This window comes from Neophocaena asiaeorientalis, unplaced genomic scaffold, assembly GCF_003031525.2.
Source record: "Neophocaena asiaeorientalis asiaeorientalis breed wild unplaced genomic scaffold, Neophocaena_asiaeorientalis_V1.1 scaffold171, whole genome shotgun sequence".
Taxonomy (NCBI): Eukaryota; Metazoa; Chordata; class Mammalia; order Artiodactyla; family Phocoenidae; genus Neophocaena; species Neophocaena asiaeorientalis.
In genome coordinates, this window is record NW_020174013.1 from 5,844,285 (window position 1) to 5,868,320 (window position 24,036).

At 43.8% G+C, this 24,036-nt stretch overlaps 1 long non-coding RNA gene and 2 pseudogenes across 1 annotated transcript in view; 1 reads left to right on the plus strand and 2 right to left on the minus strand.

The window, feature by feature from the left end:
* Positions 1-1,650: 1,650 nt before the first annotated feature.
* Positions 1,651-24,036, plus strand: part of LOC112405203 (uncharacterized) — a 32,456-nt gene continuing 10,070 nt past the window's right edge. The window contains exons 1-3 of the long non-coding RNA XR_003004286.1: positions 1,651-1,759; positions 2,322-2,444; positions 9,874-9,968. This is a non-coding gene — a long non-coding RNA (uncharacterized LOC112405203). The remainder of the gene's footprint in view (positions 1,760-2,321; positions 2,445-9,873; positions 9,969-24,036) is intronic.
* Positions 12,936-14,400, minus strand: LOC112405201 (60S ribosomal protein L6-like; annotated as a pseudogene).
* Positions 13,737-14,289, minus strand: LOC112405202 (ubiquitin-40S ribosomal protein S27a pseudogene; annotated as a pseudogene).

Genomic DNA, 24,036 nt, shown 5'->3' on the forward strand with positions numbered 1-24,036 from the left:
TGCCCTTGACCTGGCCGAGGAGAGACAAGTGCATTAGGACAGGCCTGCCTCTGGCCTCCTAATGCTTCCTGGGGCCTTGCAGGAGAAGTCCCTCCCCAGGGTTGGTCTGCTGCTCAGAAGCCCCTAGAGAGGGTAGAAATTTAAGCTGATAACCTGGACTCAGATGTGGATTAATTTGGGAAACCCTGTCCCTGCCCTGCTCCCAGGCTTGAAACCATCGGGATGGCAGACACAGCCACGCCATCCCCGCCCCCAGCCTTGGCCCGGGGCCCCACCTTCTGCGCCCCAGTCCCATCTGGAATGGGAGGAGAGCCCACTTCATGTGGAATCAGACCCTCCTGAGCCCTCTGTGGAGAAAGGAAGAGGGCCAGCCAGGGAAGTATTGGAGGTGGAGCCAGGGAAGGGTGGGATATGCAAAAAGGCACCAGAGCCTAAAGCCGGGGTAACAGAGTTGAGCATGGGCCTTGAGATTAAGATTAGGCTCAAGGTGTGAAGGTCAAAGTCGTCTTGGTGCCAGGCCCTCTGGGCTGTGCTTGCCTTGGGTTGGCAGGTGAGAGAGAGCAGGACAGACCTAGGTAGCAGGTTCTTTGCCTAAGCAGGAAGCAAAGATGAACGCTTTCTAGCAGGATCTACATTTGGCCTGCTTTTCCTTTGGTCTCTGCTTCCGTTTGTACCGTGCCTACCCAATTCTCATGCATTCATTTAACAAACATTTAAATAGCCTAGAACATGCGCAGATATCAGTGGCCAGGGCTTTCCAAAAGCGTAGTCTGGGACTTGCAGAGTCCTCACTGCCTGGAGCTTCAGCGTCGCGCTCAGCTAGGCCCCTCGCATGCTGTGCGCTTTGTGCACCATCCCGGTTGCTGGGGCCTGAGGTCTGATCAGCAGGGGATTGAGTAGGGGTGCAGGACCGCTCCCCAGATGCCCGGCCCAGACAATCTGAGCCCGAGACAGGTTAAGGGGGCAGGAGACTGGGCAGGGCCGGGGAGTCTCTGCGGGGGCCGACCTTGTGCCCTTTCGCAGTGAGTGGTGGCGGCCCTCCCAGGGAAGGGGTCCCCTTCCGTGCCCGGAGCTGGGAGCCGGGGCAGCCCTCGCCAGCGCCGCGCCCTCCCCGAGGCCCGAGGGAGGCGCCGCGAGAGGAATTCCAGCCATTTCCTCTGCGCCGCGCGGTATGTGGCCTGCTCGCTGCCCGACCGCAGCGCGGCCCGGAGGTGGGGGCCGGCGGCGCGGGCCCGTCACCAGCCGCGTCTGGCAACTGCCCCGGCCTCGCCGTCCCGCTCCAGATTCACGGCTGGCCGCGCCTCGTCCCGGGCGACCAAACCGGCCCTGGAGCGGCCCTGGGCCGGCGCGGCGCTGCCGGGACCCCGGCTCCATCCCGCGCGGCCGCAGCCGGCGTAATCGCTCCCGCCCCACGCCCGCCTGCCTCCTCCGTACTCGCCGCGCACCCTAACCCGCGGGTCCCCCGAATCTCAGTTTGAAACTGAAGGTGGCCTTTGCTACGCCACCTTGGGGCACGTCCCTTAGCCTCTCTAAGCGTCAGTTTCTCCACCTGTGAAATGGGCACCCTGACAATAGTGCTACCTCATTTGTGCCGCCCTGAGGTTAAATGAGAGAGGGAACGTGCTGGAGCAATGTCAACGATGTTTTCGTTTCTCTAGGTATCGCTGCCGTCCTCGGCTCTCCTGGATCTTCCGCCCACCCTGCCCAGGGCCTCTTCTCCATACTAATTCTTGGTGGAGCAGTCGGGGCGGCTTTACAGGTAGGCACTGAAGACGGCCGCCTCAAGGACCGGCGGTAGGCTCTCCCTCGGGATTCTCTGCCCGCTAGGTTCTTGAAAAACCTAAGGGACAGTTATTTCATTTTTTAAATGATGTCATCGCCGTCTGACATCAACCAGGCACGTAGCGATTGGTGGAAGTTGAGGGTGCGGACTGGGATGGTAGGTCCGCAGACGTGGACTCCACATGCCGGTCTCAACAGACGCTGGGCCACCATGTGCTCTCTGGGCTCCTCTTTCAAAGTGCAGATCCTCCACCCCCAGCCCCCGGGAGAAGGAACATTCTTTCAGCTTTAACCCTGCGCTAGAGCAGCGAGAAAGGGAAAGCCAGAGCCCCTAGGCGACTGGGTGGGTGGGATCCACTTCCCCTGCCGCCCACCCCCGCCCACGACTGCGGTAAATGTGACACTGAGCGGAGTTGGAAAGCCCCGGGTTTCACCGGGCCTAACCGCCGACTGCTTTGCAGACGCAGCCCCGAGGAGCCGCTCTGCCGCGGTGTTCCCCCAGATGGCTCCTTGTTTTGATTTTGAAACTTCCATTCCAGCCAGAGCGCCAAGGCCGAGAATCAGCCCTTGCAGCAAGACGTGCTCCCCTCGTCCCCCGCCCCCTCCACACGCTACAGCCACAGACCGCATAAATCCAGGTGGAGACAGGTCCAGAAACACAGGTGCTATAAATATCCCAGTCCGGCGAGCGGGGAGACACAGCTCCCGGGCAGCCCGTCCCCACCCACCCTCCTCTGAGCCCAGCACTTCCGGCCATCGCTGCGCTGCAGGCGGCTCTCCGAGTTGGGAGGGGCGGACTCCATCCGTAGCAGAGGCCTGGCTTCCTTTTCCTCGCCCGAGACCCCCTGAGTGCCTAACCTGAGGGTTTTCTCTCCACTCTGGATACACCTCCCGAACTCCCAATCGCAGACCGTTTCCTCCCTCCCCTGGTATTTTTTAAAGGCTGTGGCCAGTCTTCCTGAAATGCTGACTTCTCTTTCAAGATGGATGGGGGGATGCTGCCTTAGGTTAGAAGGCAACGAACGAAATCACATTTTTAAATGTAAAATTTGATTCTAAATATTTGATGGTGCTTTTCGTTTTGGTGGAGGTGGGGACGGACGACGGTGGGGAACAGGCTGCAGGCAGAGTAAATCTAAAAGAGGGGAAAAAAGAAGCTGGGAGTACACACATGTAAAGAGGGGATATCTCTCCGCTGGAAAAGAGAGTTGCTGTCCCAGCAGGCTGGTTCCCAGGAGCTTGGTGCGGCTTTCTGAGCCAGTCTCCTGAGCCTGGGACTTTATGGGGTGCAGCTCCCTGAGAAGGAGCCTGTTGGACACAATAAGACTGCTCTGGGAAAAAGGTTAATGAAGTTCCACCACCTGGGCTAAGGGATTCAGACACAAAAATTATTCCAAGGAAACTCGGACATCTGATGGCTCCAGGAGAGGGTGGCAAAGAGCAAGGCAGGTTTGGAGATAATGAGTGAAACAGATCTGAACCACCAGTTTTCAAATGTGTCTGTAAAAATAAGCTTTAACTAAATGCTAAATAAAGCCCTGGTTTAAAAAATGAAGTCACACTCCTCTTCCAATGTGGGCGCTTACTCTCGAGTTGCTGTGCTAAGGAAGCACTTGGTCAGCTCACCCTGCTTAGAATGTACTATTAATTCCCCATTTTACAGATGAGAAAACTGAGGTCAGAGAGGCTAATTAACTAGTAGAGAAGAGTTTCGAACTCAGGGATCTGACTCCAGTGGTTACCTGTGGAACCTCTGCTGTAGGGTAATCAGCTCTGATGGTCTCTCTGACCAGAGATTGGCATGACTCCACTTCAGCCTTCAGCTGTCTTTAACAGTGAGGAAGACATTGCTGTAACACCTGCCTGCCTCTAGTAGACCCGAGTGATTGCAGCCTCATTGAACTTGATGGCATTCCTGAGGGGGCCAGGCAACCTACCCTAAGACCCCAGTGTATAGAGGAACAAGCCCTCCGTAAGAGGAGGACTCTGAATGGACTGGATGCAGTCACCAAGGTCAGCCCTTCCTGTGTGATTTCAGGACCACAGGGAGCCCCAAGTGGCCTCCTTACTAAAAATCAACCATAAAAGAACCATTGTGCTTAACACAGAACCAGATGTGTGTTTAAATTTACACAGGTCACTGCTATCTCACCTTGGGCCATGGGCCAAGGCGACCCAAAGATACATGTTGTCTGGCTTTCCTAGCATTTTTTAAAAGTTGAGTTAATTACCAAACGTTTAAAATTGGAAGATTGTGCAGAAATATCTGGATTTTTTTAGCTTCTCCCCCTGCCCCCCAGTCTTTAAGAGCTGGCCACACTGACATGTACTCTGTGGTCCACCCCAGTCCCAGCCATCCCACCCTCCTGCTTGGCCAATTGACATTTGAATTTGCTGACCCCCATCTTCCTCACTAAAATGCAATTATTCACTAAAGAGGTAACTGTTGAGTCTAACTAGTCACATTCTACTTTGGCTATCTTTTCTGGAGAGCTGGTTAAGGTAGAATAGTTGAGGTAAGTTAAAGTGAGGGTAGGAGAGAAAGTGGGGTTCCCCCAAACAAAGCGTCAGACCATACCAGAACAGAGCAGACTTCTGAGTTCCCAGAAGACCACAAGATGAGAAATTGGTGTTCAAACAGCTGACATGGATGTAAGAACATCACCTGTTTCCCAGGAGCTCATCCTTTCATTTAACTTAGCAAACACCACTCTTTTATTAGCATCCTGGGCAGCCTTTCCCAAACCTGCTTCTGGAAGTGCCTTGGGGAATGTCCAGAAGCAAACCCTGGAGGTGATTAGAGGGCTGCCGACTCAGGCTATGAGCGAGCCCAAAGGAATGGGGCTGAGCTTTCAACCAGGACAGAGCTGAGCCCAGAGGAGGAGCTGAATGAAGACGAGGGGTTTGAGCAGCCAGGAACTGAAGCACGACCTCATTCACCAAGATGGTGAGCAGCTGTGTTCTCTGAAACGTGGACCACATGAGGGAAAACCATCTCCCCCGAACTTGGAAGCTTTTCTGCCAAAGCAGTTTATCGTGCACGCAGAGAGGTGAAAAGGTTTTGTATGGAGATGTAAGAAGGGATGAGATGGGCTTTGACGGACTGTATGACAGTCCTCGGGGCAACCTCAGCCTTCCCCAAATGCTCATCTGGGAGAGTTTCAGCCCTGTGAATATTTGAACTCAGACCTTTTTGGCAGTAGTCCATGGGACAAGTGTGTCAACAGAGCCCCAGATGTGAACTCTGGGGTGTGGAGGGCGTGAATGTGATGAAGTACTTTTAGGGCTTTTAGAGAAACAGGAAATACAGTTATCAGAGACAGGAAAATCTATTCAACTTCTTTCAAAACCAGTGAGGGGATAACATGGCCATCAGAATTGTCACAACTGCTAGGTGAAGCGTTTGGAAAAGAACAAATTAGCAGCAAAGGGGTAGGAGAGGCCCCTTCGGGGAGTCGGCAGGCTGGGGCAGGGACACACTCTATTCAGAGAGCCTCCTCTCCCCTGCTGCATCACCAGGAGCCCCTGAAATCCCAGCACTCAGTCTTGCCGCCATCATCTGTGCATTGTGTCCTCGTTCCTGTTCATGTCAGTCCTCAAATCTCCCTGGCTCCCAGAGGCCCTGTCTTTCCCCTATTCTGTGGCCTCTCCCACCCTCCCCAAGTCCTGAAACTCTTCCTCCGTGACCTCTGGAGTTCATAATCCGTGATTAGCAAACTCTCCTTTATCCTCAACCTGTTGTCTGAGCATCCTCTTCACTTCTGTCCCTATGGGACACCCAGCTCTCCCCTGAGTTCACTGCTGCCCTCACAGCCTTCTCCAGCAGGGCCTGATTTTGTTCTCTCACAGCCCCCGTCCCTAGACCTGGAGGTGAGATAGGTGTCCTCCTTACTGGTCATCGTCACCTTTAAAAGTATTCCCTTGCACACCACGTTGAATTTCGTGTTATCAAATTATACCAATCACTGCTGTCTTCTCCTGACCCCCAGGCATTATTTTGCAAATATTCTAGGTCTTGGTTCACTGTCACTCTCACCAACACTGTCTTAACTCTTGGCGATTCAGTATAGAGTAGATGACCCTTCCAATACCCCAGCCTCTCAGTCTCTTGAATTTCTCTCCCCCAGTGATTTTCCCTCCCCTCAACCCATAGTTGTGATTACACACAACTACAGTCCCTCCATGATCTCAATTTCGTGCCTCCTCCTATCTTTCCAGCTCACCTCCTTGCTTGATCCCAGCCATCCTCTGACCCCACCAGAGCCTCCAATATGTTGATCCCACTATACCCTTCACTGTTGCCCACCCCTTTGATGTTCTTAATCCCCTCCTGACCCAGTGTAAATTTCATAGCCATACCTAGCCAGAGAAATACACACAGCCCCACTGCTGGACCTCATTTGAAGTTCATGCTGATGAAACTTAAGTGGGCCCTTAATGCTGCCCAACAGTCACACTTGTGTTTCCCTGATCCGTTCACTCACCTATGCTCCTGGGTGACAGTTTTGTTCCTTCTTTTCTCTTCTCAAACCCTTTTAATATTCCCTTCCCATTCTCACTCTCAGCTGAATTCTAAAAGAATCTAATTGGATTCTTTTTTCACTGGGAAAATAGAAGCAACACGAGGAGAAATCTGCAGAGTCCCACCATCACATTCATCCCCTGTCCAGCAGTTGCATCTTCACACTTTGCCTTTCCACCTACTGTCAGAGGTGACCCATCCATCAAAAGCAAATTCCTCCACTTGCGCAGGCAACCCAGTCCCTCTCACCTACTCACGGATATTACTCAGCAATTCTTCCTACACCAGATTATTACTCTCTGCTGGATTCTTTCCATCAGCACACAAACATGCTATTATTTCCCACATCTTAAAAAAAAAAAAAAAGCCTTTTAATGACTGTACTTCCCTTGGCAGCCTCTCTCCCATTTGTTTGCTCCCCTTTAGAGCAAATTCCTCAGAAGAGTCATCTGTACTGGCTATGTCCGGTTTCTCTCCTCCAGTCCTCTCTTAAACCAACCCCAAATCAGGCCTATATCCCTCAATGCTCCACAGAAATTATTCTGGTCCAAGTTACCATGGCTTAATAAATCCAGTGGTCACTTCTCAGTTCTCGTCTTATTGATTAGTAACATCTGATATAATCAACCACATCCTCCTCCTTGATGCACATTCTTCCCTGGACTTCCAGAACACCTCACTCTCTTGGTTTTCCTCCTCTCTCACTGCTCCCACCTTCTTGGTCTCTTTTCCTGGCTCTGCCTCTTTTCCCTGACCTCTAAGTGTTGACGTGCGCAGGGCTCAGACCTCAGTCCTCTACTCTTCCTTATCTACCTCTTTTGATGATCTCATCTAGATATGTGGTTTTAAATACAATCTATGCACCCATGACCCACATTTATACCTAGTCCAGACCTCTGCCCTGAACTCTAGACTCATATATCCAACTGTCTGCCCCGCATCTCCAAACTCAAGATGTCCAAAACTAAACTCTTGAGATGCTCCCCAAACTTGATCTACCTGCAGTCTTTCCTATCACAGTTGATGGCAACTCTATTCTTCCAGTGGCTCAGGCCCAAACACTGAGTTATCCTTGACTCTTGTCTTCCTCTCACATGCACATCAGATCTGACAGGAATTAACTCTACCAACAGAATGCATCTGGACTCCACCCACTTCTCACCTCCTTTATGGTTGCTGTCCTAGTCGAAGCCACCGTCATCTCTCACCTGGATTACTGCTGTGTCCTCCTATCAAAAGTCTCCCTGCTTCTACTCTGGCCTTCAACACAGAAACCAGAGTGATCTTTTTTTCTTTTTTTTTTTTTTTGGCCGCACCTTGGGGCTTGTAGGACCTTAGTACCCCGACCAGGGATCAAACCCATGCCCCCTGCAATGGAAGTGTGGAGTCCTAACCTCTGGACCTCCAGGGAATCCCCAAGAGTGATCCTTTTAAAATATACTTTAGACCACATCACTCTCTAATCAAAACTTCTAAAGCCCCCTGTCCCCCATTTCTTTTAGGGTTACTCTTTAATAACTCCCCATTTCTCTCAGTGTAAAAATGGAAGTCTTTACAATGGCCAAAGAGTTCCTCCATTATCTGCCCACTCTTCCCACCACACACCTCCCTGGCTCCCTCTTTGGATTATTTTCTTTTCTTTTCTTTTAAATTTTGGCCACACCACGTGACTTGCGGGATCTTAGTTCCCTGACCAGGGATCGAACTCGGGCCCCCAGCAGTGGAAGCACAGAGTCCTAATCACTGCACCGCCAGGGAATTCCCTGTCTTCCTCTTTGGATACTCCCTTCCTCACTCATTCTGGGAGTCCAGCCTCCTTGATGTTATTCAAACACACTAGGCATGTTCCCACAGTGAGGTCTCTGCTCTAGCTCTACCCTCTACCTGAACGCTCTTGCCCCAGAAATCTACTTGCCAACCTTCTCACTCCTTCAGTCTTTAGATTCCCACCTTTTCAATGAGACCCATTTGACCACCCTGTTTAATACTGAAACTTGCCCTTTCCCTACACCCTGACACTCTTGATCACCCTTAACCTGCACAACCTTGTTCGTTTTTGTCCCCATAGCATTTATTATCTCCTAACATACTATGTAATTTATATATTTATGTTTATTGCCTATTATCTATCTTCCCCTGACCCCACCTCCACAGGGCTCTTTCTCTATGTTGTTCACAAATGTATCCCAAATGCCTAGAACAGTGCCTGACACATGGTAGGGAAACAATATGTATTTTTGGGGAATGAATGAAAATAATCCAGGCAGAGAGGGACTTACTCCCTTGCCCATCAGAAATGTCTGGGCCAAGAACAAAAGGGAAAATGGAACCAGAAAGAACAGTTGGAGCTGACCATAAACACATGATTCACGGGCAAAGTCAGGTCAAGTCAGAATGAACAAACTGTGTGCTCATAGTCACTAGATAGATAGATAGATAGATAGATAGATAGATAGATAGAATCTCCCACATGGTAGGTAATAAAGCGACTTTATTTACCACATATAGAATAAATAAAAGCCTGGGCCAATGACACCGATTTATCCGATTCCCGTCATTGTCAGTTGCTTTTTAGCTGTTCCCCCAGCCCTAAGTGAGCCAGTTACAGTTGACCCTTGAACAGCGTGGAGTTTGAACTGCCTGGGTCCACTTATACACGGATTCTTTTCAACAAATGTACAGTCGGCGCTCCCTTTTCACGGGCTTTGCATTAGGGGATTCAACCAACTATGGACAGCAGATTAAATTTTGATCTGGGGTTTGTTGAATCCGAGGACGCGGAGGGTCGACTGTATCCAGTGAACTATGCCGTTTTATATAAAGGACTTGAGCATCCACGGATTTTGGTATTTGCAGGGGCCCCTGGAATCAGTGCCCCGTGGATACCGAAGGACAACGGTACAGTTTGTCAGAGGCACCACAGAGAGTAAAGGCAAAAGGACAGGGTCCTACAAGTGAGGACTTTGAAAAAGAAACTCCTCTCTCTTCACCTCTTCCCCTAAGTGCCTTCTCAGTAGGGGATAGTGCAGTACCAGATGTTCGGGGCAGTACCCAAGCCATTTCCTCAGAATTCTGCAATCATTGGATGCAGATGGTTAATAATTCTGCTTGCCTGGCCCCCACATGTCCACTGCTAACAGAGGCCTTCTGGAGTCCATGCCTTCCTTTCCCATAGGGATTGCAGCTTCCAGGCTGACTGCCAATGTATTCCTTCTCGAAAGATACCAGTGTTATGCGAGGAGCCTCTGCACTAAGGATAAACAAGTTAAATGAGGCTCCTAAGGCCCTCCAGACATTTTAGTTAGAGACCCTGGGGTATCAGCCTTGTGGCTGCACCAGGGGCTTGAGGCCACTGTAGGCTCTGGGGCAGGAGGCTTTACCTGTCCTGAGGAGAAATAGAATCTCAGAGCCTTTACAGAGTTGAGGCTTCAGCTCACAGCTCATAACTGCAGACAAAGCTCCCAGAGGGGTCTGGGCAGAAGCTCCAGAAGATCCCCCTCGGCCAGACATGAAGACAAGACCCCAATTCCCAGGACAGACTCGAACCAAATTGCCTTCCTCCAAAACAGGGGCATCCTCAGCTACACCTTTCATCATAAGGAACGTGTGTGCATTGATGGAGCTCACCTAGTGCCAAGAGAGCGGCAAAAGGCATTGAAATAAGGTAAGCCTACGTCATTTCTCCATAGAAAACATTCATTCGTAAGGAAGGCATTCATCTTTGACATGAATAGGGACGCCCTACGAGGTTCAGAGTAAGCACGAAACACAGCAGAAGAAGCAGCACTCCTGTATAAAAATATAATTTAGGGAATTCCCCGGCGGTCCAGTGGTTAAGACTCGGCAGTGGCACTGCAGTGGGCCCGGGTTTGACCCCTGGTCAGGGAATTAAGATCCCACAAGCCACGTGACGCAGCCAAAAGAAAAAAAACAAACAAAAAATATATATATATATGTGTGTATATATATATATATAAAATATATATAATGTATTATATATAATACATATGTATATATATAATACATGTATTATATATATGTATTATATATATTTTTTAAATCAGTTAAAATATTTACCCAGTCCCATGAGAAAAAGGTCAAAGGGCTTAAGTATATTCTCAACACTCAATCTAACTTCTCTTTCTTCCACTCAGTTGCCCCTTTTTTGTTCCTCTTCACTCTTCCAAAACTCAGCTCACAATCCTCCCCCACCCTGCGTACCTCCATCACACACACACACACACACACACACACACACACACAGGCTCTTGATGCCCTTCCTCTCTCCCTGCCTCCCTGGACCTTCCCTTTTCTGTATTTCCAATGTAACAATGCCTGGATGCTCAGGCTCCTTCCAAGTCTTAGTTCTTCCTGGTTCTTACTCTGATCAGCACAGTAGCAGACCAGCTGAGCTAGAATCTTTCTCAGGCAGTAGTCAGGTAAAGCTATGCATATTCATGGGGAGATATTGTGTAACCCTATGCCTTTCCTCCACGTCTCTTTAAAGGATGTCATTTTAATACCCACATCCATCATCATTTTCTTCTTAGGAGAAAAGAGAACAAGAGAGGAAAGACAGAGTGAGAGCAGTCAGAACATGTCTGGGGAAGGAAAGACATCTTTTGATCTGCTCCTTATACATAGCTCAGCCGCCTACACTGGACAGTGCCCAGATTATCAGTGGATTCTGAGACATTCCTATGTTAGCCTAATTAAAAAAGAAAGCTGAACACAACCAACAAGAGGTTAAGGCACAAAGTCAAAATGGAGAGGATTCTGTAGGCCTCTGAACTTGAAGCATTCAGTGTGAAGGCAGGAGCTGGGAGAAGAGAGAAAACAGAGAATTGTGCTTCTGATTATTTTTTTTCTGATTACAAAAGTAACATATGTTCAATGTAGAAAACCAGGAAAATACAGAAAAGTACAAGAAGGGATTGAAAAAAAAAAGAAACAACACTTGTGATCCCACCACCCAGATATAATCAATGTTAACATGTTTGTTTACCTTTCCAATGTTGTTTTCACGCATATTCTTTTTTTAATCAAATTATAAACATAGTATATATGCTCTTTTAGAAATTTTTTCTCACTTAACAGTGTATCCTAATTTTTTCCCAAGTCATTAAATACTCTTCTACAATATGATTTGTTAAAGCTATTTATGATTTTGTGCTATAGGTATGCTATCATAGATTTATCAACCAATTTTATGTGGCAGAATATTTAGGCTTTTTCCAAGCATGAGATTTTAACTGTGGCAGGGTTGTGTGCACCACCCCTGTTTTCAGCTAACAAGCTAACTTTGTTAGGTAAACAAGATAACCTTCTTCCCTTACGAGCAGATAAGGATCCCTTCAAAGGTCTGTACCCAAGAGAACCCTGCCTTGACAGAAGTAACTCCTCACAAGCATTCAGCTGTCCTTGTGTTCTTCAGGGAAAGCCTGGCATTAGGCCTTGAGCAACCTTAGGTCTACTGGCCAGGCCATTCTTGAGCAGACGGAGAGAAAATATTTGTCATTCTAAGTCATGGAGTTGGCCCAATTTATTCAATACATCATTCTCAAAAATATTTTTTGTGCTAGACCTGAGCTGGATATTATAGAAGAAAAGATATGGTCTCTGTGTTTCATAAACTTTTACTCTTCATGGGTTGACAAACATATAGGTGTGAAAGAGTTAGGTAGAAACAGATTATGTGTGAATGACTAAATGCTAATCTGTGGTTCAAATCGCAAGGGCTTTAGGAGGTGAGAAAAGTATAAGCACAAGGTAGAATTGAGTGGTTTGAGAAGACTCCATGGAACAGGTGGAGCTTGGAGGCAGGGTAGGCAAGGAATATTCCGTGTGGAGGGGACACAGAGGCCAGGAAGCACAGGAAGCAAGAAGGAGGTTCCTGTGGCTGCAGCTTTGGGAGAGATGGTCAGTCAGACCAGATAAGTCGTATATGGGGCACATGGGTAGAGGGCCAAAAAGAAGTTTGACCCTAATTCTGTAGATGTTTCCCCTTGTCCTGGAGGTGTCACACCAAGAAAGGAAATGTCAAGTCAAATTCAAGCTGAGTTGTTTTTGGTTTTTGGTGTGTGTAGGGCCAGGGGCGGTGGAGGATGGTTTATAAACAGAACTTCTCAAAGCCTTTAATATTGTTCATTTATGTGGCAAGGTCAAGAGAGGGGGAAATTGGACTTCCTAAGAGTCTTTGACCACAGAACTCTTTTTATCATGGACCATTTCCTTTGGTGTTCCATGAGACACAATTAGGAGCTAGTGAGCCACCGAAGATGTTAGAGCTGGAAAGTAATGCTTGAGGGAAAACAAAGTTTTGGAAGATTAATCTCATGGTAGAATATAAGGTGAGCAAGAGGGAAGAGAGCCTGGATTCAGGCCATACAGTTAGATGATTGAATAAAGCCTCCAGATAAGTGGGCAGGGTTGAAGCACACTGAAGCAGAGAATGGAGAACAAGGCATTGATTGAACACAGAGTCTGCTGTTGGGCTCTGGGGAAGGTACAAAAGTGTCAGAGTTCCTGGGTCTTGCAGGAGCTCGAATAAGCATTAATTAGGATTTTGATTGCAAGGGACAGAAATCAACTTGAAGCAGCTTAAGCAAAAAGAGTGTTTTTTGTTTTTTTAATGGACCGAATTATTTAATTAGGTTCTTTGTAAGAAGTTTAGAACACTACTTTGTGAGGATAAATTCCGTTTGTAAGAGCGAACACAGAGCGGAGGTAGCCCTGGAGTTGAGGAACAGCTTTGATTCTTCGCAGAATTTGTGAGTCCACACTTTCTGATCAACCTTCCGCTGCTCTGTAATCTCGTATTTCTCTCTCTCTGTGTCGAAGATCTCACCTTCCTGGGCTTACGCAGTTTCTTCTTCTTGAAGTAAGCATCAGTGAGATGTTCTGGGATTTTCACACCACTGATATCAATTTTGGTGGAAGTGGCAATGACAGATTTCTGGTGTGTTCTCCGCAGAGGAACTCGATTGAGGGACAGAGGCCCAGTCACAAGTAGCAAGCCACTGCTCAGCTGCTTCAGGAAAATGAACCTCTTGCCTCTGTGGCGCCCAGTGAGGGTAAGCAGAATGGTCCCACGAGTGATGCTAGCACGCAGTTTTCTCACATGCTTACTGAAGGGTTTTTTGCCGTGACTCAACCGCTTTCGAGGCACATCTTCAGTAGGATAATACCTAGGCATTTTGCGACGTTTAACCACCCGGGTACCGCCATTCTTGTCACCACCAACTGGTTTTGTGACAGTTGCAAGGACCTTCACCTTCTTTTTCTTTTCAACCTTGGATTTAGCTGCTGAATACTTCCTCTTGTACAAGGCCTTTCTGGAATATATAGCCGATCGGGAATATCTGCCCATTCCTCTGACCAGGACAGGGTTTCGGCTGCAATGGGGCTTCCCCTTCTTAACCTGCTTCACCTGTTTTTTTTTTTTTTTCATTAGTTCACGTCTTTTATTAACCAATATACAATCAGTTGTCTTCTGGTTTGTTGAAACAATAGGTCAGACAACATTTACCACAATAATGTCTGTCAAGGTGGCTGGCCATAAAAACTCCAGCACCACGTTCATCTGAAGGGCACTCCCGACGAAGGCGACTGATTTTGCCATTCTCCTCCACCTTATGGTATTTCAGGACAGCCAGCTTAACCTTCTTTCTCTTACGCTTGTTCTTCTTGGGAGTGGTGTAAGACTTCTTCCTTTTCTTAGCGCCACCACGAAGTCTCAACACAAGATGAAGGATGGACTCCTTTTCAGTGTTGTGTTCAGACAAAGTACGTCCATCTTCCAGTTGCTTGCCAGCAAAACTCAGTCTTTGCTGGGCAGGAGGAATTCCTTCCTCGTCCTGGATCTTGGCCTTTACGTTTTCTATCGTATCCGAGGGTTCGACCTCGAGAGTGACGGTCTTCCCCGTCAGGGTCTTCACGAAAATCTGCATATTGGCGGCTGGTGCCACCGCAGATGGCGGATCCGAAAAGAAGTACTTCACCTTTTTAACCTTGCCACCAGCATCAGCCTTCTTGGCTTCAGGTTTTTTCTCCTTAGTATCTGGCTTCTCAGCCTTTTCACCCACCATCTTGCGAGATGGGAAAAAGCAAAAAAAAGAGTGTTTTTAAGGAAATAGGGATACTTCATGAAGAACTGAAGCCATGTACTGGGAAGTTGGCAAAAAGTCCCGTGTCTATCTGGTCTCAGCTACTGTGTGTGTTTGCCTCACCTTCTTCATATTCTCTCTCTCTCTCCTCTCCTGTCCTCTAACATCCCCTCACCTTCCTTCCTTTCCCCGCTCCCCTCTCCCTGTTCTCGTTTGTGGAAGAAAATGGCTTCCCTACAGTTCCTGAGTTTGCATGTTGCACTAAGTTTGCATGACACAGTTCCGGCTATATCAGAAGCTAACTCTCCACGTCTTCTTCCCAATTTCAGATTTCCAGTAGAAAGAATCTTCTTGACCCAGCTTAGGACTTATTCCGTTCTGACTAGGGGGACAGGTTTTAAAATAGAAACATGGTTGCAGAAGACTTACCCTGTGAATTAGTGTGAGGATCACTGCCAGGAAAAAGTGTCTGCTATAGAGTGATGCGATGACCTTTAACTCAAAGCATGCTTCTGGAAGAGTTGAGCGGGAGAAGACTATTGGGTTTTTTTGTTTCAATATTTTTTTGAATTTTATTTTACATAGAGCAGGTTCTTATTAGTTATCTACTTTATACATATCAGTGTATACATGTCAATCCCAATCTCCCTGCCACTTTCTCCCCTTGCTGTCCATACGTTTGTTCTCTCCATCTGAGGAGCACACTACTGTTGAATGAGTAGATGACTATGAAGCTTTAAGGCAGCTTCATTAGAATCCATATTCTTGTCCCTTTCCCAAACTGCTTTAGTTCCCAAGTTCTGTAAAAATCTACAGATGAAGGAAGCAGGATACACTGTGGTTAAGAGCATATGTCTGGGGTTTAAGTTGTCTGTGTTTTGGATCCTGGCCTTGAGGACTTCAGCAAGTTATGGAACCTGCCTGAGCCTCAGGTTTCTCATCTATAAAATGGGTATCATGGGGATTAACTAAGATAATATGTGCAAAGTGGTGAGGACAATGCACCTAATAATGTTAGCAGCTTAATTTTTAAACAAAAATTAACTGATGGAGCTGAAGTTGACATCAGCAGATCCAAATATCTTTCATAAACCGGACAAAAGAAAGATGCACTGGGAGACGGGCAAGTGGTCAGCTTGGTTCTCCAGACATCCCCACGAACGTGGCCTCTAGAATAGGGGGTTTGGGGAGAAAAATAAGCCACGAAGACCTTGAGGCGCCAACGGAGACTTTAGAGATCACAGGTCATATGGGCCAGTCACACTCCCTTTTGTTCCTAGAGATTTAATATCTACCAGCCTATTAAATGGTCATGATTTGGAGAAGACAAGAAGAGGAATTACTTTCAGCTGGCCCTGGTCTTTAAATAACCCGGGGTACAACATCTTTCAAAACACAAAGGAGACCATGTGCAAAACATTAGTTAAATTCAGATATAAATCTAGTCTTTGACCAGTCCAAAACTAATCAATATGCTTTTTTTCTCTCTTTGAACTTTGAGTTTTCTGGCAACAACAAAAACCCCAAACCCCATCCAAAACCATCGTCCAGACAGCCCAGCTCCTATGCTCCCCTCCCTAGTGTCACATATTGTTGACAGACCTACTCTTGTTACCACATTCATTCCAGTGGTGATTCAAATTCTTCTGCAGAAATTGACTTGAAAGACAGAAAATTGCTGTTGTAATCACTTAATAAGGAATCCTGGACAAGGAATACAGCACTACGAATATAGATTTACTCTTAGCTTTTATGGATGCATTTTTCTCAGTTATTTTCATTGAAAATCATGACGAACTAATTTAAATAGCAAAGTAAACTGAGATGGAAAATTACCCATAATAAGAATTTTGATGAAAATATAGACTGGCCTGGTTTTAAGCATATCAAGGACTCTTGGTTTAAATTGCAAATTCGGAGAGATTTGAAATGTGTTTGTTTGAATGTGTCAGCTTTAGGCAAAACTAAACTACTAAGTTCCTTTCCAAAAATCAAGAATCTGCTCTGGAAAAAAATCATGCAGTGTGATGTACAAAGCAGAGGGGAAGGAAAGTAAGTAATGGGTGAGAAAGACCCACCCAAGGACTGCAGCCAGCTTCCCCAGGAAGATTCATGACCATGCCTCAATACTGTCCTGCAATTCTTTCCAAGCGATTTTACTATAACTCTAAATCATTTGAAGCAACTGCTGCTGTTACCAAAGCTATCTTTGCCTCAAAAAGAAGAAAATTCAGGACATGCAATATAATCCTCTCACTATCTAAGAGAGAAACCAGCCCATTTGTCATCAGAACCGAAAACATCAGCTACGTAGTAAATTAAACGTTAGAGTTTCATACTTCAATATTATGTATCTTTTGTAAAAAGAAGAAAGGGGGGGCACACACAGGACATGGTTGGATGCAACAGTGATAAAGTGACTTAAATTTGGGTGACTAACTATAACCTACAAAAACCATTCTATCTATTACAAATCCTTTTCAGTAAAAGGTAAGGCAATTCCATCAACATTTTTTTAAACATTCTGAGCTATTCTCACAACCAATGAATCCTTACCCTTACCAGATGTATAAGCATTTGTGTAATGCAGGGGGTTCATAACTTGGAGAGCGTCATCAAAGGCAGTGCTAATACAATGTCCCTTCCTTTGACTTGAATGCCCTCTTCTTCCCTATTAGGGTGATTATTGTTTCACAGTGTCCCAGGCATGAAAGGACTTTGAAGGGTCACTTTGCAACCCAACTAGCAGCATTGGCATTACCAAAGAGCGGCTGGTTAGAAATGCAGAATCTTGGGGTCCACCCCAGCCTTACTGGCTCAGATTCTGCATTTTGACAGGATCCCCAAGTGGTTCATATGCACGTTGAAGATGAAACTATGCCACTCTAAGTCATCGCCCTGCCTTTGAGCAAAACTGTGCATAATGCATACACTGGTCTCATTCATCTAGTTTCAGGTCCTTTATAGTTTGTCCCGTTTGAGTCATTGAGAGGAAAGGGGAAATATACTCATTTAAGGAAGTCTTGCATAACCTAACAGAGTTAGCAACTTCTTCAATACGTTCAAGTACCTATTCTTAGAAGCACTGCAGATTAGGTCAAAGGAAAGAGAAGCAGAAAATGGAGTGGGTTCAAATACCAAACTCTAATAAAGTAAGGGTAGTACAGAAGCTGAGTCTGTGAGGGATGGGAAGAGCAATTTCACCAAATTACCAGTTCCAAAATTGTCTCTGCACGGTGGCTGATTTATAGTCCTGGAAGCTTAAAGCCTTGAAGCTTCTTGCTCTATTTCATTTCGGATTAGTAATTTTTATCTAGTACTTCCCTGCAGCTTAAAATGAAGGCCTTGGAACTATGAAAATGAATTTATGCAGTGGACTGTATGCTCATTCTGTAGCTATCCTATAGGTTTTAGATTTGTAACAAGTTTGGAATCTGGACAATAGAAAACTCTCTGTGGGTTAATGGCAGCCACTTCTAAGCCAAAACTGAAGGACATAGGATAGTCTTGTATGTGTTTCAGGGTCCTCAAACTTAGCTGTGCATTAGAGTCGCCTAGATAACATTTTTTTACACAGCTTTCTTGAGATATAATTGACATAGAATAAGCTGCACGTATTTAAAGTGTATAGTAGGAAAAGGACTTCCCCGGTGGTCCAGTGGTTAAGACTCCGTGTGCTTCCACTGCAGGGGACGCAGGTTGAATCCCTGGGCGGGGACCTAGGATCCCACATGGTGCCATCAAAATAATAATAAAAACAATAAAGTATATGGTAGGATGAATTTTGATATATGTTATATGGCTGTGAAACTATCACCGTGATCAAGTTAATTACCGCTAAAGTTTCCTCGTGCCCCTTGGTAATCCCTGCCCCCATTCTGCAATAGCTTATCTGCCACTATAGATTAGTTTTCATTTTCTAGAATTTTACATAAATGGAACCATACTCTTTTTTTTTTTTTTTTGGTCTGACATCTTTCGCTCAGCATAATTTTTCTGAGGCTCATCCACGTTGTTGCCTGTATTAATAGTTTGCCCTTTTCATTGCTGAGTAATATTCCATTGTATGAATATACCACAGTTTATCTAACTGTTCCCCAGTGCAGGACATTTGGGTTGTTTCCAGTTTTAAGCAATTATGAATAACACTGCTAAAAAGCTTCATGAACAAGTATGAGCATATAAGTTTTCATTTCTCTAGGTAGACACCTAGAAGTGGGTATGGTAAGTGTACATTTAACTTTAAAAGAAACTGCCAGACTGGTTCCCAAAGTGGTTCTACCATTTTGCTTGCTCACCAGAAATGTATAAGAGTTCCAGTTGCTTCACCTCCTCTCCAGGAATAGGTGTTATCAGTATTTTTTATTTTAGCTATTCTGATAGATGTATAATAATATCTCCATTGTAGTATTAATTTACATTTCCCTAATGACTGCTGATGTTGAGAATCTTTTCATGTGTATATTTGCCATCCTTATATCTTCTTTGGTGAGAGTCTTTCAAATCTTTTGCTTATTTTTTAAATTGGGTTTTGTTTTCTTAATTGTTGAGTTTTGAGTTCATTATATATTCTGTATACAAGTCCTTTGTCAGATATATGATTGACAAATACTTTTTCCCAATCTTTCTATTCTCTTAACAATGTTTTTCAAAGAGCAGAAGTTCTTAATTTTGATAAAGTCTCATTTATTAATTTTTTGATGGCTCCTACTTTCTGTGGTATAACTGACCCAAGGTCACAAAGATTTTCTTCTATGTTTTCTTCCAGAAGTTATATAATTTTAAGTTTTATATTTAGGTCTATAATCCATTTTGAGTTAATTTTTATGTATGAGGCAAGGTTTGGAATGATGTTTATTTTTTTGCATGTGGATATGCAATAGTTCCAGCACCATTTATTGAAATGACTGGCCTTTCTCTACTGAATTGCCCTTGCACGTTTGTGAGAAAGCCAGTTGGCCATATATTTGTGGGTATATTCTAAATTCTCCATCTGTTCCATTGATCTATCTTTATACTAACGTCACATTTTCTTGATTACTATAGCTTTATTGTTAGCCTTGAAATCCAACTCTATTCTTTTTCTAAGAAAGATAAGAACTTTAGAATGAACTTAAGTTTTACAGTGTTTATCAATTTCTGGGTTTTAAAAGTCTAGTAGTGTGATTTTGATTGGGATTGCATTGATTTTATAGATCTATTTGGGGAGAACTGACATCTTAACAATTTTGAATCTCCTGATCCGTGAACACAGTATATCTCTCCATATATGTAGGTCTCTCTCAGCAATGTTTTTTCAGCATACACGTCTTAGACTCCTTTTGTGAGGTTTAATTTTAAGTAGTGGATATTCTTATGCACTTGTAAATGCTGATGTTTATATAAGTTCAGTTTCCAGTTGTTTGTTGAAATTATTTAGAAATACAGTTGATTTTTAATATTGATCTTGTGTCCTGCAGCCTCGCTAAACTCAGTTATTAGTTTTGCAGCTTTTTGGTAGATTCCATAGAATTTTCTATATGGATAATTATGTTGTCTGAGAATAAAGACAGCTTTACTTCTTGTCCAGTCTGACTTCCTCTTATATTTTTTTCTTGCCTTATTGTGCTGGCTAGAAGCAATACATTGCTGAATAAAAATAGTGAAAATGGACAACCTTGCTTTGTCCTTGGTCTTAGAGGAAAGACAGTCTTTCCCATTAAGTATGATGTTAGCTTTAAGTTTTTCATAGATGCCTTTTCTCAAGTTGAGAAGTTCCCTACTTTGCTGAGAGTTGCTTTTTTAAAAAACAGAAATGGATTTTGAATGCTGTCAAATTATTTTTCTACATCTACTGAGATATTCATATGGTTTTTCTTTTAAGTCTGTTAATATGGTGAATTACATTGATTGATTTTCAAATATCAAACTAACCTTGCATTCTTGAGGTAAACCAACTTGCTCATTATTTGTTATCTTTTATAAATATTGTTAGATTCTATTTGCTAAAATTTGCTTAAGAATTTTTGCATCTATACTCATGAGAGATATTGATCTCTAGTTTTCTTTTCTAGTAATATTTTTGTCTAGTTCTGGTATCAGAGTAATGCTGGTCTCATGGAATGAGTTGGGATATAGTCCATCCTTTTCAATTTACTTGAAGTGTTCATGTGTAGAATTGGTATTATTTCTTCCTTAAATATTTGATAGAATTCACCATCTTGGATTGAAATTTTCTTTGTGGGAAGAATTTTAACCACTAATTCAATTTATTTAATAGATGTAGAGTTATACAGGTTATCTATTTTTTTAATTAAATGGTAAATTGCATCAAAGAATCTTTCCATTTCCTCTAATTTGGTCATATTTATTGGCACAAAGTTCTTCTTGATATTCCCTTATAATACTTTTATTCCATAACATCTATGGAATCTGTAGGGATATCACCTCTCTCAATCCTGATATTAGTAATTTGTGTCTTCTCTCTCTTCTTTTCCTGATCAGTCTGGCTAGAGGTTTATCAATTTTATTGATCTTCTCAAAGAACCAGCTTTTAATTTCATTGATTTTTCTCCATTGTTTTTCTGTTTTCTATTTCACTAATTTCTTCTCTAATCTTTATAATTTACACTTTTCTGCTTAGTTTAGGTTTAATTTGCTGTTTTTTCTAGTTGCTTAAGGTGGTATCTAAAGCCATTGGTTTGAGACCTTTCTTCTTCCATACTGTGTTTAGTGGTATAAATTTCCCTATAAATGTATTTTGGCTGAATTTCACAAATTTTGATATGTTGTGTTTTCATTTAGTTCCAGATATTTCCTAATTGCCCTAATTCTCCTTAGACCTGTAGGTTATTTGAAAGTATGCAAATTTGTTCCCAAATAATTGGCTATTTCCCAGATATCTTTCTGTTACTAACATCTAGCTTAATTCCACTGTGATCAAATTACACACTCTTCTGATTTGGATATTTTTTAATTTCTTAAGGCTTATCTTATAGCTAGAATATGGTCTATTTTGGAGAATTTTCTGTGTGCTCTTGAAAAGAATATATACTCTGACATTGTTAAGTGGAATGTCAATTAAGTCTAATCGGTTGATAGCATTGCTCAAGTCTTCTATATCCTCACTGATTTTTCTACCTTACTTGTTCCATCAATTATTGAGAGAAGGGTTTTGAAATCTCCAACTATAATTATAGGTTTGTTTCTTTCTCTTCTACAATTCTAAATATCCCACTGCCAAGGCTACACATGATACCAATTAATTCAGACCCAGGCATCAGTATTTTTTTTAACTCCCCGAGTGATTCCAATGTGTAGTCAAGTTTGAGAACCACTGCCTTATGCAGTCCACATTGCGGATTCAACAGATTCTCAAATGCATTATCTTATTTAATCTTCATACGTGCCTTTGAGGTAGACGTTATTCGTTCCTATTTTACAGGAAATGAAATTGAGTCATAGACAGTTGTCCAACATCACACAGTTGATCAGAGGGCCTAGCTGGGACTTAAACCCAGGTTACCTAATTCAAATTTTTTACTTTGAGGTACTTATATTTTGTTCTGTGAGATACGTTTATTGACTCGAATTCTGTCTGTATTTCCATCCTGCTCCCCTAACACACTCTTTTGGGTTGTGGGCAGAGTCATGTCTAACCCTAAACTTATAATTTTCGCTGGACCTACCACAGTGTCTGTACCCTGGAGATGATTTTAAGGCTTTTTGTTTTCTCTTGAAAGATCTAAGTATCTGGGTTCATCTGACCACATAGTAGTCATCAATCTGCCTTTTTCATGGTCCATCCACAATCTAAGGTTTAAATCAACTGTAATTAACACTGGCACTTAACACAGGCTCTTCTCCAAAAACCTTCTCAGGTTGCAGACTGTCAGCCTGCTTCACTCCATCAATACACGACATTGGCAGCCTGGGACCAGAATTTGTCCTGAGCTGCCCATGCAAGTTTGGGGCAAGATCATAAGGGAAGAACAGCTTGGGGTGGATGCATCTCCTGTGGGTAAAGGGTGTTTTGTTTGAGTGCTTCCAAGTGCTGGTACGCTATGATTAATTAAGTTGGCCAAGGGTTAATATTTAAAAATCAGGAATGGTTTGAACCATTCCTCCAGGTGAGTTGCTCAGCTGCCTTCAGGGAAGGCACCCAAAATGGACCATTAATGTTAGAGAAAGGCTAATATAGGATGCCTCTTTGGCTCTCTCTTTTTGTTCACAGGTATCATCAGACTCAATATAGACTAATGAATGGATGTGAGTTTGTTCCTTTTTGTAAATATTCAACTATGCAAATCCTTTCCCCCACTGCCTCTTGGACCTATTTCCTGTATCTGTTACCTTTAGATTCTCTCATCTGACTCCTACTATTGTCAATTAGTCACATTCTGAGCTCAAGATTTGATAGTTGCTGATGTGACTTCCTTTAGTTTTTGAATATTTTTTCACTTACTGCCCAAAGTTAAAACAACCACAACAAGTTAAGGAGCCTGAGTATTCTTTTTTTTAAAAGAATTATTTATGGGCTTCCCAGGTGGCACAGTGGTTGAGAGTCTGCCTGCCGATGCAGCGGACGCGGGTTCGTGCCCCGGTCCAGGAAGATCCCACATGCCGTGGAGCGGCTGGGCCCGTGAGCCATGGCCGCTGAGCCTGCGCGTCCGGAGCCTGTGCTCCGCAACGGGAGAGGCCACAACAGTGAGAGGCCCGCGTACCGCAAAAAAAAGAAAAAAAAAAGAATTATTTATTACTAAAATAAGTCTACAACAACACTAAAGGTATTTAAAAAGAAAAACATCACTCATTTTTTCCACCATTTAACACAACCACTTTCCCTTCTCCCAAATTTCCTTTCAGTCTTCAGTCAGATATAGAAATTACATTATTATAATACAATTACATAATTTTAATGTTCATATAATTTTTGTGTTCCACTTTTTTAGCATCACTTAATAAACACTTTCCTTGTATAGTCTTCCTAATCATCATTTTTTGTGGCTACATGGTTTTCCACAGATATATCATAATTTTTTTAACCATTCCTCTGCTATGTTTCCAATTTTCACTATTACAAGTGATTCTCCCATAAATATCTATATACGTATAAAGATTTCCTCCCTCCTTCTTCTTTTGAATTATTTCCTTTGTAGAAATTTCCAGGAGTGCTATTACCATACTGAAGGATTTGAATGATTTTCAGGGATTATGAGCTCTTAAAAAGGCAGCACCACACAGAGTTCATAGCCCACATCATCTCTTGATTTGTTGAATTGATTATGATATGGAAGAGCCAAGTTACTTCCTAAAGCACCATTCATTGTCCAATCTTATCCCACAGAGCAGCTTGAGCAATCAATACAAATAAAGGCATCTCCATCACCTTATTCTCTATTCCACTGAAACCCACTAAAAAAAAAAAAAAATTCCTCACACATTTTAAGTGATGAGATGAGCTTTTGGAATAACTTTTAAGAAACTCCAGAACAAAATCATAGGCAAATCAAGGATGCACCGCCTGAGATAAATCCTGTCTTAGCAATGAAATGAGGACACACTATGTGCATGGCAGGGGGACAGTAGGAAGAAGTTGCAGGTCAGTTATGACTGGAACGTCTGTGTCACAGTTGTCCCCTGCAAACT